The 18,616-nt window shown below is 43.6% G+C and overlaps 1 protein-coding gene and 2 pseudogenes across 1 annotated transcript in view; 1 reads left to right on the top strand and 2 right to left on the bottom strand.

Moving 5' to 3' along the window:
- The window catches only part of LOC149915016 (sex comb on midleg-like protein 2), a 130,259-nt gene that overhangs the window by 79,335 nt on the left and 32,308 nt on the right, over positions 1-18,616 (top strand). The window lies entirely within an intron of this gene.
- LOC149915019 (E3 SUMO-protein ligase RanBP2-like) lies at positions 2,502-4,743 on the bottom strand (annotated as a pseudogene).
- LOC149915020 (E3 SUMO-protein ligase RanBP2-like) lies at positions 4,937-16,236 on the bottom strand (annotated as a pseudogene).

An 18,616-nucleotide genomic window follows, 5' to 3' on the forward strand; every position in this document is an offset into this window, starting at 1 on the left:
ACATTAAGCTTACCTGACATCGAAGTCACTAACTATTCTGTGAAATGTGGTATTCTTGAACCCACAATCCTTTCTCCCCTGTGCACAGGGCCCTGAAATTTTCAGCTGTTCGAGGGACAATATTTGAAAGCAGCTTTGTGGTTGTGTGTCCTAAAGGTTCGTCACTGGCAGAAACAAAATACACAACAACAGGGTTGGTGTCCTTTGACAGCTCCGCTGCCAGAGAGAGGTGGCCCTTCTGCAGCTCTGACAAGCTTTGCTGGCATTCTCCAAATCTCCTCTCAAAAGAATTGGCCAGTTCTTGAACTTTAGCTCTAACCCCAAATTGCTCTACTTTCACTTCACCATCTAAAAACAAATCCGAGATTTCCTTAGCTGTAGTCACTGCAGCCAGAGATCAGCAGCTTTTGTTCTGTATAATCTCCAGGGTAAAACAAAGCCAAACAAACTACAGAAGATACTGAAAAGAACTGTAAAAACCACTCAACCGACTAACCAGCATCACCTGTAGCTGTCCAAATTAAAACACTGTTTGATGTTTCAGAGGGCACTAAGTTCATTTCTTTAGCGATGACATGCTTTGCACACACCTCAAGAACTTGGTCCCTTCTCATAAGGATCCTGTAACACTTCTTCTGTGTATGGAAGAGGACCCTGAGCTCTCCAACACCGCGCTCCTTCCACTGAGCAGCATCTCTGGCCCAACTGTAAAATTTCGCCCTCTCTTTGAAGGGAATTCCTTCATCTTCTTCTCCAGACTACCTCCACCTAAAACACAGCACAGTAATGCGTGATTTCCCCAGAAGTTGTTGTCACCAACAACACTGTTACAATTCCGACATCATAATCCAAAATTATTCGATGTTTTCCTTTCTTCAGTGGCTTTGTACCCACAGCTCTATACTCATCATGCACTGAAGTGACCGAACAGCCCTGCCTTCTCAAAAGGAGAGAGCCCAACAGATTTCAGCCTTTGAAATTCATTTTTAAGCTATCAAGTGTGCCGGCATATTTCCCAGTGAAATTTCAGGTCTGCTGAATGATGTGCTGAGTGATAACCCAGCACTGTTAGCATTCCAGGTGTTCCCCTTATGAAGGCTGCTAAGTAACTTAATACTGGCATTTGATCAGAATAAGAATCAACTGAAAATAATAAATGGAGGCCTCACAGCTGCGTATCCTCCTCACTTTATATGTGCACATTACTGCCTTTTAACATCCTTCAATTAACACATCTTCCACAGTTAAAGAAAAGCTTGAAAGCACTGGAGAAACGTGTGACAGACAGGCATTTCTGAAGGAGAAAAAGAGCAGGCAAGGCAAGAAAGAAAACAACAGACGTCGTAATATGATTAACGGATGAGGAAAGGCAGACAAGATATTGCAGAAAGAGGAAGACAACATTTTGCAGACTTCATCAGATTAACTGTTCCAATTAAAGGACACTACATACTGTTTTTTTGTGCTCTATCAGTCTTGCTTAGTCATTATACTAACCTGCAATTAAGTTCTATTCTTTACAGGAAGCCAAACTAGAAGACTACAGTCATTGCAAGCTTCTCCTCTTATTAGGCATACTAAGGTTAAACACGAAATCCAGACATGAACAACTGAGTTAAGCCTTACAAAGCTACATCAGGCTTCTTCAAGCAAGTTGTTCTACTTCCTAAAAAGCTGTATCACCACCTCCTGGTAAACTCTCTGACACGCGAGCAGTTTCTGTGGATTCTGCTTCTCCGCTGCTGGCAGCTGACTGCACAAATACTGTTGCTTCACTGGTTGATGGAGTATGTAATTCTTCCTTACTTGTAGAGACTAAGTCAGTACGATTAATAAAACAGTAAGCAAATAAGCCATAAGAGCCTAAGATACAAACTTCAAACTACATTAAGTCTGGACACTAAGAATAACGACTCCCTCCAAAAAAGCCACATTTTCTCTCTCCCCTCCCTCCCTTCCAGAAATTGATAAATTTCTTCATTTATTTACAACAGCAGTACAGTAAAAACATGATAGTAAGTTCTCAGTCTCTAACTTTCCTATAGTGCTACTAATGTTTCAGAACAGCTAACTAACAGGGATTAAGGGAAGTGAACAACTGGGGAAAAACAAAAAAACAAACAAGAATTGTTGTTGGAAGGTTTCAGACATTCTTCATCACTCTTAAAACACACACAGCTTTGACTCAACAAGAGACTGAAGTACCTCTGAAGCAGTACGATTCCAAAACAAGCACCATTTCCCTTGGAAACTGCTCTGAAATCACTTAACTCTTATATACCTGCTAGGAGGAATTCTACTAGCCAAAGCTGTTTCTACTTTAGGAGGCAAAGCTGTTTCCTTTCTCTCCCGGAGAAACTTAAGTTCTTAGTAGTACCATAGTTCCAGTGCCAGAACAGACTTGAGACACAGTCAAACAAGCCAAGTAGTTTCTAATCTGCCGGACGCTTTATTTCTCACTAAGTGAAAATAGTCTAAGAATAATACTGCAAATTTATTGCCTAAACTTTCGTAAAGACTTGACTCGTACTTTTTCTTTGAGTTTTTACTTCTTTCTGAGAGCCTTCTGGACTGGCATCCTCCGCACTGCTACTAAAGCCACAGACAGACGTAGAAGGGACCTGTGGAGTTTCTCCTTTAGCCTTCTGCTCAGAAGATTTAGTTTCCCAAGCAGTAACACATTCACGTTTGACTGGGGGGCCTGCTGCAAAGCACAAAAATTAGTGGAAAACAGCTGATAAGACAGCTAAATACCGTGATCATTTTTGGCACATACATTATAAAGTAACCTAACGATACTCAGAACATCTTAAATGTAGAGCTATTGAAATAACATCATTATGTAAAAAGACACTCATTCAGGATAACCAAGGAACTGTAAATCCGTCATACTTGGGTTTTCTGCTGCTATCAAAGAACCTCCATGCAATAATGAAGACTTCAATCTTGCAACTGCCACTACAAATACTAGCTTCCTTTGACATTTACTTATATTTCTGGAAGCTCAATACATGCCACCTTTTATTAGTACACAGACACTCACAGCCTCAGAAAGAGTGACTGGCCAAATGGAAGATGACAGTTTTTCTCAATTTAAATATTGTAAACATATTGTAAATGTTGTCTGTTGGTTCTAGTAGCACTATACACTTTCCTTTTGAAATTCAAGTCACAGACCAAGAACAGGTCAGCATTTTCATATTGTTACAAGAATTATTGATGGCCATACACCAAACAAAATACAACCACAGAGAAGAGCCATATGGGTATCATCTACAGAGGAAAAGCAAAACCAAGGACTGAAAAAGAAAGTAAGAAACGGAAAGCAGTCAGCAGCAGCGCGTGCTACCGATGAACTTTGAGCATTTGGAACTCCAGATGATATTAACCAGAGACTGAATAGAGCTTATTTCACAACGCTTCTGGGAAGTACAAGAAGAAAAACCATGACAAACAAAGGCTCAAGCGACAGATACGAAGTTACTGGAAAGGAATGGAAGCAGACAAGGAGGATGCCTCCTAGTTGAAGGGATAATTCGAGTTGAAGCTTAAGCACAACTGCTGTTCTCGTAGGTTACCAGTCAGAGCGAGGCCTTGAACACAATAACTGCCAGCTCAACACAAAAAACGCACTGTCAGCACTTCACCCTGACATTTTAAACAACGCCTCGTTGTTTAAACAATATTAGCATCTCCTGGTTCTAGCAGTACCAAACTCCTTCCCTACAAAAAAAGCAACACTAAGATCAACTCTGACGCCTCGGACAGATTCCAAAATCCTACCCGCAACTCCCTTTCTCACTACAGACTTGCACTGAGTCCTGCATAAGGCACGCTTCTGTTCTTATGTGCGAAGAACTACAATTTCATATTTACTCAAGTTGAAAGTCTAGGATTTGAAGATTCACAGACGTGCATTAGAACTGAAAGAAACGACATACTATTAAGACAGAAGAAGTAATACACAATGACCAGCATTAACAAGTGATTGACTAATGAGCTGCACACTTGAATAAATTACTGGTTCAATTAACACTCACCTTTCTCCAGGATTTTGAACGAGAAGTTGGAGGGCCCACCCTATGCCGAAGGAGCCGGCTGGGATGCCTCGCTCTCCCAAGGTTTCTGAGCAGCACTACAGCTTTTGGGTGGTTCAGCTACTCCCGCTTTTTCCTGCTCTGCTTTCCGAGATGCTGAAGTTCCTTCATCTCTCTTTCTTGGACGATTTAAGCTGAATCCAAAGAGGGAGCCGGGGGCTGAAGTATTCCCAAACGGGAATGTCTCTTTGTTACTGAAAACGCTCCTGACAGATTCAGATCTAAATACAAACTTTGGAGCAGAAACCTCCGTTTTTGCTGGCGTTTCAGAGGTGCTTGATACCTCTAAAGCTTCTACGGTGGCATCAGAAGCATCACCACCATGGCCGAGGTCGCTTCTCTCCCTGGTAGCTTCCTCCAGCACAGCTACAGCGTTGTTACCACAAGGAGATGCTTTGGCTGCATTCGTATGAGAAACATGAGATGTTACCAACGTGCCTTTCTCACGGGTGTGCTCACTCTTGTCCCTGTCTGCTGTTTCTTCAGACTGGAGTGTAACTCCACTACTTGAAGGCAGTTCGTTTTTGTCTTTTTCATCCATGTTTGTCAAGTCAGTTGTACACTCTTTGGATAGATCATCTTTCTTAGCGGTATTTTTACTGGACTCCTGTATACCAAATTTAAATCCACCTAGAGGCATCCACATTGAAAAATTACATCCTTCCTCTGCAGGCTTTGCTTCACCATCTGCAAGATTCTGAGAGGTACATGCTGGTGTTTTCCCTTCAAATTTCAAGGAAAATTCTTGTAGAGATATTTCTGAATTAGTTTTGCTTGTATTCTGGCAAGTAACACATTTTGGGGCAGTGAGTTCATTTCTTACTAAACAGATGTCACAGTTCCACTGCCCCCCCCTTTTTAAGCAAAGGCAGATCCTAATTTGTCCTGTGCGGCACTAACACTGGATTCTAGAGGTTTTAAAACCACACGTTTTGTGAAATAGCCTGGTTCAGGCAGTGGTGGATTTGTGCTTGCCTGTGGAAGGCTGTAGTTGTAGCGATCATCACCACCACGAGGCGAAATGATTCCAGCAGATGGAGCATCAAAATGCAAAGGTGCACCATACGTGTCTTGAGGAAACACAGCAGCACAAGTGTTTCGCAGACGTGGCGTGCAGATTGCTTGTTGATGAGCGTATCTACGCTGCTGAGGTGCAAGTCCATCCATGCCACAGACAGGTGCCTGTCATGGTTTTGGTTTTTGCTTATTTGATTTTCAATATTCCACATCAAAACATCATGTACTGGAAGTGTTAATGCTCTAATTCTACGTACCTATCCCTATACATTACGGAAGTCATGGGATCTGACCCTTCCGGGGGGGGGGCTGTCTCTTACTGCCTGGCAGTGGGTGCTGGAGGTGCTTTCCTAGCCGTTCCAAGCTTTTTCAGGTTTGACTCGGTCTCGGGAACTCTCTCTCATATCTTATTTGATTTATTAGTCTCAATTTCAACTAGATTGTATTATATTGTATTATTTTGTATTCCGATATCATAGTTAGTAAAATAAGTTTACCTCCATAGATCGTTGCCGCTGTTTTTTTTTTTTCCTTTTCCCCCTTCCTTCCCATTTTGTGGGCCCAGGTGGGGGGTGGGGGGGGCAGGGGCCTACTGCCCCCTGTCACGGGCATAAACTGATCTAGTTAATTCCGTGACAGTGCCTAAAGAAAAAGCACCGTTACTTCCTTGTGGAAAAGGAGGAAAAGGGATTAGGGTGCTAAAGCCCATGCAACATGTACTCTTAATAGCAAGGCGTACCGTAAAATTACATTTCAACTCTAATCAGTTTAAACTAAAATCATACGTTCAAAACTTGAGTGGTATCTGAAAACACAGACTGGGGAGAAGCGTAAGCTGAATAGACTCATTTTTCTTTAGTATTTAAAAAAAAAAAAAAAAAAAAAAAAATCAAGCCCCCATACTATTTTGGAGAAAAGAACATTGCAGACAATGAGCAGAGGACATATGTTAGCAGGCTAAAAACATGCTTTGCTGGCTGTTTCTCCCAAACCCAATATCCCAAAGCTTAGCTGATTACGGAACTTTCTGCCTGTCTCCAGCAGACCTCAAGTTTAGTAAACGCTCTCTAGGGAACCGCAGTTATATCCTGCTACACACAGAATCAAAACCAGTTCAACACATCAGTAGAAATGGCTTGAGCGGATTCGTACGTCCTCACCTTTGTTGGTGTTACACTGGTTGCAGCAGTTCTTTGAAGATACTGCGAGTTACAAGCAGGTGACTGGCTACAGTGAACAGGTGGGCCAGAGGTAGCAACTGAAAAGGAACACCAAGAAAGGAGCTTATATCCAGTTTTTGTGATTACTGACTTGAGTGAACTTTCCCAGGGGACCAGTTTTACTCATTCATCTCAGAACACTGCAGAAACATTTTCAGAAATCTTACTCCGTTTAGCTAAGTGTTCAATTAAAAATTCAGCATCAACTTACCCCTTAAAGGAGCTTCATGAAGATTTTGTGCTCTCCGATAACCATCTGACACTGTATCTGTTTCATAGCTTCCAGCAGGCCAGCAGTGAGATGATACATTTACACTGGAACTATTACGTTTCATTTCCCGTATTTCATTCTATTAAAGACAGTGTTTCAATTAAGAGCATGTAAACGTATTACATCGGTATTTGGAGAAAACCTAAGGAACGATCCCTACGCTCCTCTGCTATTTAAAAGCATGTTCAAGGTCTGAGACACACACACAAAAAAAAGATGAGTTAAGTGCTGCAATAATCTATGATCTTCCCATGCTTTATGAAACTGAGACTGTTCCCTGAAGCTAGAAATAAACCCAGAACAAAGATGACAGTAGCTAAGCTGAAGAAAGCACAACTTTCTGCATGCACAATCCTCAGGATTACTTCCCATATCTGAGTACCAAATCAGAGTTTGTAGGCAACAAAGTTTTACTCTTGAACTCACTTTAAGCAGATGTTTATAGCAGTTCTCTTCACTGAGTTTTAAGAGGTAGCCTGGTAAGGGAAGTTCAATGCTTGGGTCACAAAGTACTTACCAGAACAAAAAGATCAACCATTCTGCATCGAATATAGTGACTCAAGTTGCTTACCGTTAAAGCTTCCACGTGCTGACACAGCTTTTGAAGTAAGGACTTGTGATCTTCTGCCCACTGAGAGAGAGTCTTAGGAGAAAACTGGAAAGAAAAGAAAAAAACTAATTGAACTTGGATTTTTTTATACAAATGTAACACTTCCCTAGAAGAGTAACCGGCTAATATACCTGGTAGGTATTTGTTGGCGAGAAAGAGAACTTCTTAGGTGATGGAATTGAATATTTTACTTCCACGTGTGCAGCTGGTGAGATATTTCTGGAGGCAAGACTTCCCTCTTCACCATTCTCTCCAAGCTCCTGGATCACTGCATTCAGCATTTCCGTTACAGCTTTAACAGATACCAGCAGCTAGAAATGTATTTGAAATGCAAGTCATGATCGCAATTCTTCCTCAGAGCAAGAGGCTGTGCTCTGATCTACGGCTGAACAGTTTGCAAGGCTTTCTGCACAGAAATTCTGGGTGTTTTTTGTTGTTTTTGTTCCCCCAGGAAAGCCCTATATCTGTTAACATTAACGTAAGACGACAACTCACACAAGCATTAATTCTTTTACTTACTTTGTCAGCTACTGACGGGTCAGAGGAGCTTTCGTCAATGATCTTCATCAGGTAATGCTTTCTTTTAACAAGATAGGCTTTGCGTTCTTCTGGTAACGTATCACTCTCAACCTCTTCTGCCTTTCTTTGGTAAAGCTAAGTAACAGCATATGGATTAGGAATAATCGGTCGGAACGTAAGTAATAGAAAAGGTAATGCAATTTACAAACTTACAGTGGCAAGATTCCAGTACGAAACCACATTCTTAATAGCTTCAAACGCTAATAAAGCATCATCAGTTTTGCCTTCAGCTGCATCCAGCATTGCAAAAACTACACGTGCCTCTTCTTCATAGGCTGCAACCTGGAAGACCTACAACCAAAGCAAAAGACAAGTCACATGACACAGTGAGGACACTTGGAACAGCCAGTGACTGTAAGCATCTAGTAAGTAGTTGTAGTGACTCAGCAGTTCCCATACAGTAGTCAAATAGGAGGTGGTATTAAGGCAGTTCAGTATCTTCCAATCAGAGTGTTTTAAAACTCAGAAGTTCAACAGAAAGATACTACCAAATCTGAGTATTAGCAGTACAGTGACAAAAAAAAACAAAAAAAACAAAACCAACCACCACCCATCAACACACAAAGCCAACCGAAACAAAAAACAAACCAACCAGCTAACAATTCATATGTAAGCCTGTGACATACAACCCCTCTTACTCTCATCTTTGAATAATCCCTCAGTACCTGGATGTCCACACTATGGAAATGTCTGAAGAGAGGATATGCAGGTTCAGGAATACTTCTGTGCTTTTTGATAGTTCTCAAGCTAAGCAAAGTTTTCTTCCAGTAGTAGACGCTTCTTCCAATATATTCTTTCTGGTCGTGGGAGTTAAGGCTAACGCCCTGTTGAAGAAGAGAAATTCAAACTATCACAGAAAATTTAAGTAGAGTGTTATTCATACTTATTCTTCCCTGATGCAGTTGTTTTCTTGACAAGTTCCAAGAAAATCTCTCTCCGGAAGATCCACTCCACTGGAGTTTCCTGAGCAAGCCCATGACCCAGGTAAGCCTCCTATTTATTCTCTTTGTCTCGCTGTGCCTAACTCTCTTGCTTATTTCATTATTATAACATCTTAATATTATTAAATTATATAATATTCCTTTATATAATTTTCATTGATTATACAATGTCAAACAAAAGGAACTAGTTTTACGCAACCTATGGGAATCAATCCAGAAGCCATCTAGAAGGTTGGTTCCAATATTTCCAAACTGAAGCAGCCTTACGTTGTTTTTTTCTGCATAAGAGCACAAACAGCATCCCACCAGGATCTTTGCTTCTCAGTACAGAACTGTTTGCACAGCAGCAACGGTAAGAACAGAGGTTGATGTGTGCCACGCTGAGTATTAAACTTCTCTTGCAGTTCTAAGTTGCTAGTGAACACCATCCCGAGTAAAAAAAACCTGTTTTGGTGAAAATAAACAAACAGAAGGTATTAGGTAGCAAAAAACAGGCATTTAAATGCATTTAAGAACTTAGGAAGCTTGCTTACTTCAAGGTCCAACAGGCAAATGGACTCAGGAGCATCTGTTTCCAGTCTCGATGTCTCTTGGGGCAAGTGGAAAAGTTGTTGTAATGATCTGCGCAGTGGGAATAACACTGACATGGAATTCCACTGCAAGCCAAGCCATGCAAGGTGCTGGAGACTACCACTGTGCATCTGAACAGCACCTATGCAAAAACAAGGGTTGCAAGAAGCTAGGATCTGCGTCCTCGTTAGGAAAGGTATCATTCTACTCCTGTGTTACACTCGAATTCAAAGCCAGACTTCATCATCAAGTTAAGCCTAAAAAATGGGAAGATATCATTAGTTCACAATTCATCCTGGAATTATTTCATTTTCATGCCTGTCACCTGTGTTCATAGATTACACATAACAATGTGGGCCTTCCTATCAGCACTCATCAGCATACAAGCACTTTCCAGCTTCAATTGGAAATGAGTCAGAACAGACCAGAAGACAACAGTGTGGAAGCAAGAAGTATGTGAGAAATTCTTCAGAACCTGGCATGATGATACTGCCCCTCAGCTACAGCTGAAAGTGAAACTTCTTGCAAAGCACCCTCTGAGTAGGGCAACCACGAGCAGCTATTACAGACATTGTCTTTTGTGGCAAATGAAGCACTTGTAGAGGAACCTCTAATACAGAGTCATGCTTATGTTGAGTTTAAGTAGCATCTCTTACCAATATTGTATTTACTCAGTTCTCCCTGCTCTGGTGCTTGGGGACTGACATCTGCCATATCATCTGTGCCGAGAAAAGACCTCTCTTTAGAAGCTCCACTCCCAAACAGGCTTTCAAACAATGTAAATAAACCACTTCTGTTTGCAAGTTTCCACAATCTCTTTCAAGAAGTCTTCCTTGCCGTGGCTTAAGTTCAGCAACATATGACCTAGAAAAACGTAATGTCACATAAGAACACTCAACTTAAACAAGGACAACAATATTTGATGCAGTGGGTTGTTCCTGCTGCTTTAGGCTGGGAATCCAGACTTCCCCTTATGATATTTACAAATTTCTAACTTACACTCTCCCTATAATTAAGTCACCCTTTTAGCATATGGGCTGACAGCAGTCCCAAGGCATTTTCAAATCCAGTTCTCCAGAATTACTGTGTATTTTTATTACAATGACACTGCAATTGTCTTCAAAATAAGTAGCTGTCAGTCTCCTCTATTCAGGAACAATTCAGCCTGATGCCCGGTGTTTTCTTCGTTTTCACCTAGAGCCCACAGGATAATGAAGACTGAAAACAACTACCTCGGCTTCATCAAAAAAATGAAAAAAAAAAATGCACCAAACCTGTTGGAACAAAGAAGGGAACAAAAGCGACAGGAAAGGAGCAATATTTTCTTTTATACTTGGGACTAGCAATGCTTACAAATAGTATATTAGTAGGCAGAAACCAGCAGGCTCGGAGACACTGAAAGTTAAATTCTATCTTAATGTCCTGGAAATAAAAAGAAAAAGCCCATTACGTGTCAGGATCAAACCGCTCTTTTGTATTTCATACGTAGCTAAAATACAGAACGTTTGATAGCATGTTCCAAGACGCCAAGTGTGCTCTTTAACAAGCCATTAACTCTGACATTAACTGCTCATAAAATGGAACTATGGAACATTTATAATGCTTAGTTTTTATTACCAGACTGGCTTTTTCGGTCACAGGCCAACATTTCCAGCGCATCTTGCCCAGCACGATCTCCTCTTATTAGTTTTGACTTTGGTTTAGGAATCTGGCAAAGAAAGAAAAGAACTGCTACAGCTTCTTCTCAACAAAAAACAACTCACCCTCATTTAGTCTTAAAAGTTAGGAAACAAGCTTGTTTCTTTCCTGAAAAGGACACAAGGTGAGTAACTGAACAATTGCAAATAGCTGTAAGAGCGCACAAGAGAAAGCGATGTTTTGAACGCAAGCACTTGTGCAAAAGGGAAAGCTGATTTTATTCCATAAAGCAAAGAATTAAGCTTGATCAAGCTCTGCTGCTTATGCAATTAGTATGTGGGAGCTACTCAGGTCATTCCCCTCCCCCCCATACCACTAACCTTAATATTAGTTATTTTAGCTGTATTACAGAGAAGGGAATAGCCTATAGGAAACACACTCATTAGCCCTTAGTCACTTTACTTCTGACAAGTGAAACAGATGAGATTTTCTTCACACTACTTGAAATCTTTTAAACAAGTATGGAAGGGTAAGATTTGGCCAGGAGACAGCCTCAAAAACAGTAGTTAGTTTTTGGAATGCAGGCGTTCAGTGCGCGTACAGTGAGAGCATTCAAGAACTGCAACAATTACAGGCACAAACTGAAGAGTGACTTACGTGGAAACTTTTCAGACAACACAATGCTGCGAGTTCACATGCATCTCTCCATTGTGCCTCGTTGTTCTGGGCCGTTTTCAGCAGGAAAGTTCCAGCGTGCATGTAGAAGTGTCCTTTCATTTCAAGGAAGGTACGAGACAGCTCATCAGGTCCATTCGCACACGGCTTCACAGAGTGAAGCACACGATCAAAACTGGAACATAGAAAAGATTCATTTTCAACCAAGTCCTGGTCTCCCAGGATTTATACTAGACCCCTATCACTGAGTCTTCTCTGAGGCCTTTAGCTCAGACACAGCTTGCGGATCAAGCCTAGCAACATTTGCTCTTTGCAGTTAGTACAGAGGAACTCCTCTTCCATCAATAAAGCAGCTACTCACTGAAAATGATGCCTGCTAGAAGTTCGGTGACCCAGAAAAAATATTCATTTTTTTTCTTTTTTTTTTCTTTTTTTAAATAAGCAGAACAGTTAAAAGAGTACCTTTCAAGGGCCCCTCTGCTTTCTCAAACATCTCTAGAAGCAAGCGTCATTTTAACCAAGCTAGAATAGGCCAGCAGATGACCCTTCTTGACAGCTCTCCAATTATTTTTATCAGCCTCCAAGTCTCGTACTGATTCAAGATATTCCTAAAGAATAAAGTTCATCACAGAATGAGGAACCGCCATCCTTCTATGAAGGCAAGAGTTTCTCCAGAACTTCTTGCTACATAATCCAGTTTCCCAGGTGAGATGTTAACGTATTCTTCAGCAGCAATGTTCCAGGAACTATTTGCCTCAGCAATTCCCTCCCTGATGGAGCTGCTGTATCTAACTTAATACCTCAGCTAGAAACTAAACAACTCTTTAAGGCTTAAGAAAATCCTAAATAAATCATTGTTTCCACAGACATTACATTTAAAGGAGTTAAGCCACTTGAGAATTAGCTGCCATTGTAACAATACTAAGAGAATAACACCAGTTTCAAGGACATGGGAGATTATGACAGGATCAAAACATGATTAAATACCTCAAATGTCTTTATGACGCACAAACACCACTCCAAGCTGGAGTCTACAGGTATTTTCTTCTCCGCCTCCTGACAATGAAGCACAGCATCTCTTAATCCATTATTTGAACGGTAGAGAGCAACCAGTCTGATGTTAAGGTAGGGATCGTCTGGTCTCGCATAGAGCTCGGTTTGAGTCATATCAATGAGCTGATTCCAGCCATCTTCGCCTTCACGCTCCAGTAACTGCTCCTATCACATATGAAGGCAACACGTTAAAATTTCATTCTCTATGAGAGCCTCTTCAGTAACTATGTTACCTGACTGTTTTCTCATTGCCACGTTACAGGCTACGTTACTCAAACTGCTCTGGAAAGCTGGTAGGTGCTACAGAGAGTTTGACAAACATTTTAGAAGTGAGGGAAAAAAATAAACAAAACACACAAAACCCAAAGCTTTAGAGTTTGCATCTTGTAGATGCTAAGTTAGATGCTAAGTTAAGACTGTCAAACCACCTGGTTCAAAGATGCCACACATCAATACAGAACAGCTTGTCTAAAAAAATAAAATAACATAACCACACAAAAAATCCCAAAGCACAAGCCTCTCAAGATTTTGATTTCATTGCAGTTGTGCTCCAGAAAACTAACACCTGTACAAAAGTGAGATTGTATGACTGAAAGCATTTACACAGTATTAGGGAATAACAGCATCTCCTACACTTGACAGTTTTCAACTCAAATTAAAAAAGCTAGAAAGCAGTGTAGTCATGTAATAGAGACAATACTTAACCTATCTAATCTTGACCTCTTGGATAATATTACTACCATGGTTTTCCCATCGCTTGACGCAACTAAAGTTTCTTCTAGGCACAGAACAGAGATCAGAAGCAGGAATTTACCTTCAATCTGTAAGCAGCAGGATTCCCAGGGAAGAGCCTGGCAGCTTTCTCAACCCAGTACTCTGCTCTTCCATCAGCGATGTCGTTACTGCATAGTAACTCTGCAATCTTCAGTACAAGATCTTTCTGCATTGGATTCAGCTCCACAGAACGCTGGTTTTCCCCATGCATACACGTAAGAAAAAAGGTTACTAGTAACTTGATCTTGCAGTCCACGTAGAACGAGAAAGAAAACATGTCAAACATGTCCCCCATTAAACAGACCCAGCAAGTCAAATTAGAACTATCAATAAATACTTTCTCACTACTTTAAGAAAAGCCTCCCTTTTGAAAGGCCACCATTGGTTTGTAACACCCAGACAACTGCTGGAATTCAGAACACCATAAGAGAAACAATGTCAAAACCAGCTCCTCTACCACCCGCTGCTGCTCTACTCAGACAGCCAGACCAGGGGTATCTCTAGCCTAACCTAATACAGAGGCTTCCGGAAAACAGAATTAAGTCACAAAGGCTGATGGCACTCAGTCACTGTGCTGGCAACAAGACTTTTGTGTGTATCCTCTCCCTCCCCGGTGCCCGAACAATGAAACACAGACTGTGAAGTTCACATTTATATGCTTACCTAATCGGAACTGTATTTGCCCCATTCCCTCTACCTCTGAGGAAACAAACAAACAAAAAGCCCACCGCTAACAAGAAAACAAACAATGCAACTGAAAAACACTCTCAGCCCAGTCTTTCAGCAGCAGCCTACTGCAGAATTCTACAGGGCTCAAAGATTCTTAGTCCAAAGGGCAGCGGGAAGAAGACTATCTTACCTTGTAACACCCAAAAGCTTTTTCCGTGTTATCCTGAGCCTCGTAGATCTGTCCCAGAAACCTGTGAGATTTGGGATCTCTCTCTCGGACACTGAGATAAATAGATGTATATCTACAGAGTAAATAAAGAAAGAAAGAAAAACCGGAAGGATCAGTATTCCTCAGTATTACAAGTCCCCCCACACCTTGCAGCTAACGTGGGACTTTAATCTGTCATACAGGACAGTTAGCTGTATTTAGTTCAAGGGGCTTGATCTAGGTCTTCAAGTAAGGCACAACATTATTGCTACACGTACAGATGTTGCATATTTGCCTGCAAGCACTGGCCTTCATTAAATAAAGCAGTAGCTCACAGGAACTGTAAGAAGGACGTAACACGATGGCATAAAAGACATTTCTACCAGATGGGTTTTTACAGCACCACGTAACTACCCATGCTTTAAGTTGCTGTTTTAGGAAGATTTAAATGGCACCACATTTCCCATTTGCTGCTACCTTAAAACAGCATGACAACGGTCTTCATTTCTCCACTCTACTTCATTTAGCTTTCCCATCACACTTTAAAGAACAGAACAACATACGTAACGTTTATTACCTCTTAGCAAGTTCATATTCTTTTATCTCAAAGTACAGCTTAGCAAAAAAGAATCCTCTTAACGATCTCTGAAGAAAAAGAAACCAAAAGGTACATTTTAAATATACAGTACTTTTGAAGTAATTGAGTAGGGAGACCCTTCTTTCCAGGGGTGCATAACACTTCCGAAAGTGTCTTCACAGCTATCAGCTCCAGTTCACTCCTTGTACTCTGGGCCTTGTTTTTGAAAGACACAGGAGTAAGAAAATAACATTTCTTCCCAGTAACTGGCAAAGGCTACCAAAGCGAAACTGAGGTTAGTAGCAAAGCAAGTCCTCACACTTGTTACTTTTCACAAGCACACTTCCGACTAAAGAGAGGAGAATGGAGTCAGCTACATACAAGCTGTTTCTCTTGCAACCTATCTACGTTGCAGAAGAAAACAAATGCCACAAATCAAGCTCCTCCTGTCCATGCTTCTGTCACCTTCCTCTCCCGCCTGCCCCGCCTCCTCGTAAACGGGGCTGGAAAGGAACTTCAAAAGAAACGCCGGCAGCCTCGCACAACCCTCCTCTCCAAAATCAACGCAACAGGAAGACCAGCAGCTACTTCCATCACCGACCGCGCTCCACAGCCAGTCGTTCCAGAGAGCAGGGGATCACCCGGCTGCCCAGCCACCAACGCAGGCAGCAGAGCTATTTCCCCCCGCCTCTCCCTCTCTTCCTGCCGGCGTTTCACAACGCCGTCGCACCCACGGCAACAGCAGCCGCACAGCGGCCAAACGAGCCCAAAGCCGAACGGCACGCGTTCCCTATTCCGGCTCCTCGAGAGAGGGAAGGCCGGAAGCCCGGGGACCGTGCCCACGGAACGGGAGGGAGCCGAACTCCGCCCCGCCTCCGGGCTCCTTCCGAAGCCGCCGAGGGCTCAGCGGCTTTCCGAGGCGCGCAGCTGCGGCGAACCGCGTTTCCGAGGAGGCGACTCCGCGCCCGCCCGCCGGCAGCCTCCCTCGGCTTCGACTCCCCGCCGGAGGAGCCCGCCCTCGGGCCCGGCACCCGCGGGAGGGGCGGAGGGACGGGGCGGGCGGGGAGCGGCCCCCACCGCGGCCCGGGGAAGGCCGAGGGAGCGCCGCCGGCGGCGCCGGCCGGGCCGCAGCACTCACCGCTCTGGGAGAGGAGGCGGCGGCCTGCACGGAGGCGACGTACCGCTCCACCTCGGGCCTCGTGCGCCGTGCCATGGCCGGGAGAGGGAGCGAGCGAGAGGGAGCGGCGGAAGGCCGGCACTCGCGCGCCGCTAAGGGAGCTCCCCGCCGCACGCGGCGGAACGCCCTCCCTGCCGACCGCGGCGACGCGCGACGTCACAGCGCGGGGCGGGGCGGGGCGGCGCATGCGCGGCGCCGAGCGGCCGGTTCGCGCTTCGCGCGGCGGCGCTTTGAGCCGCGGGACGTCGGGCCGCTCGGCGCGGGCTGCCGGGCGCCGCGAGGGGCTGCGCGCGCCGCCGGTCCCGTCCTCGGCCGGCCTGCCCTCGCGCGTCTTACGGAGCTCGGCGCGGTGAGGCGTACCGAGCCGCTCTGCTCACCCGTAGCGACGCGCCGCGCCGCGGAGAGTGGAAGCGTCGTTTCTGCGTCGGGTATTGGAAAGGGCGGTTGATCTGAAGAAGCGCGCTGTGGCGCATCCTTAGAAACAGCTGATGTGAAAAGTGGAAGTTCCGTGCGCACATTAGTAGCGTGTTTTAGAAACGCAGTTACCGAGTTACGTGAGAAATCCTTTCTCACAAAGCTGCGGTAGGCTCTAGATGTCCTAAGCGATGTGGGTGTAGTGTTCTGAACCGGGAAACCCGCTGTGAGGTGGTTCGTTAGGCCAGCAGAAGTGAAACACATTGAACACGCTTTCAAGGAGCCAGGGCCTTTGCATGAAGCAGAGCTGTCCCACTCTGTGGGAACCTCAGGGTGCCGCAGGCGGGCTCCAAGACACTCCCCTCTGTCCTCCTTCCCTGCTTATCTCTGTGCGAGGACAGAGGGATGACCAGAACAGTGACCAGTGTAAAGGGCACAAATGCTAGGGGTAATTAAACAACTAAGAGCTTATGTTTCTGTGCTATCTTGGTGCCTGCCTGTCACGTCCCAACTCCTCACGGAGTGAGACAGTCCGGCCTTGTGTAGAGGCCCTGGCTTCTCTGATGTTTGCTACATCTGTTTTTCTCTTGCTGGCAGTTTCTTATCTAACAGAACAACTCTACAGTATGTTTTCTAATCCCTAACACACTATACTCGCATTGTTTGGACCATTTAACAACTATTCAGTTTTGCAAGAAAGAATTAATCACATAATTCAGTAATAATGTTTTAAAACATACCGCTAACATATACGGTATTTTACTTCTTAGATCACTATTTCTAAGGATAAGTTACAGAATACAAATGCATGATGTTCTACTTCTTCAAACCAGCTGCTCTTGTTAATGTCAAATGCAGAAACAACATTCCATTTCCACAATTCCCCCCTCTTTTTCTTTCAAAGTGTTGATTTCTGCAATTCCTTTTTTTTCTTTTTTTTTCTTTTTTTAAAGGTACGATTCTAAAAACTTCTTCACTTTCTTCATTCTCCATTTCATCTAATATCATCATTTTATCCGAGTGCGGTGGTGGTTCCACTGCTGTTTGCTTAGGCAGCGCAGTTTCTGTTAATCGCTGCACCAATCCCCCCACGCAGGGGATAATACAGCAACCGACGGCCGTCAGGACTCCTGCTGCCACAGTCAAAGAAGTAAATAAGGACACAATCATCCCTTTCCATTTGCCAAACCAGGACTCCAAACACCCAGTGAGGGAATTACCTATTCCTGAGTTTTCTGCTAATTCACTGGCAAGAGTAGTAAGCCCCCGTAATGCTCTAGTTATTGTGCTAGCTGGGGCTGTGTTATTTGCGATAAAGGTACAGCATTGGGTGCCCAACATCACACACACACACCCTTTTTCAGCTAATATCATGTCTAGGGCGATCCTATTCTCCCAGGCCATCCTGCTTGTAGCATTCAATTGTTCTGCAATTCCCTTTATTGCCTCCTTTGTATAGTTTATAAATCTCTGCTGATTGTAATAGATGTAGTTTATACAATCTACATTTTTGTTAATTGTCACCCACCAGAATAGAGATTCAAATCCTGCAGCAATTGATTTCTAGCCTTAAATTCATCAGGGACACCTCTGGGCACCCCAATTGAGTCTTTATATATTGTATCATCATCAAATGGGATTCCTAAACCTCTTCTGTTCCTTTTGCGAATGTGTGATAGATCCTTCTCAAATGCCAGAGTGAACGGTATAGCCAGTTAAACAAGTGCACAGGTACCTCCCCAATGAGATGGGAGAGTGGACCGTAAGATCTTCCCACCGCAATGCCACCAGAGATCCGCTCTGGGGATTCCCAGCCTTGAATAGTTCCCCGCCAAATCCTTCGTAACATCCAAGGTTCCACTGCACAGTGAGAAATTCCCGATAGGCCTGATAGCCCTCACACTCTGCCTTGAGAGACAAGCTGTATGGTTACCTGTGGCCATGGAGAATGCAGGAGGGATTTTGGCATCTATCTCTGATATCCGGGGAAACAACAGGGAGAGTGATTTTCAGGCTTCATTTTCCCAGGCTGTTTTCTCCTGGTACAGGGCAACCATACATTGCATCCCTTGGGAATCCTTGGTCCACCCCGGAGGAAGGGGTACAACCTGAGCTACATGCCATCC

Source organism: Phasianus colchicus, chromosome 25, assembly GCF_987193195.1.
Source record: "Phasianus colchicus chromosome 25, bPhaCol1.hap1.1, whole genome shotgun sequence".
Taxonomy (NCBI): Eukaryota; Metazoa; Chordata; class Aves; order Galliformes; family Phasianidae; genus Phasianus; species Phasianus colchicus.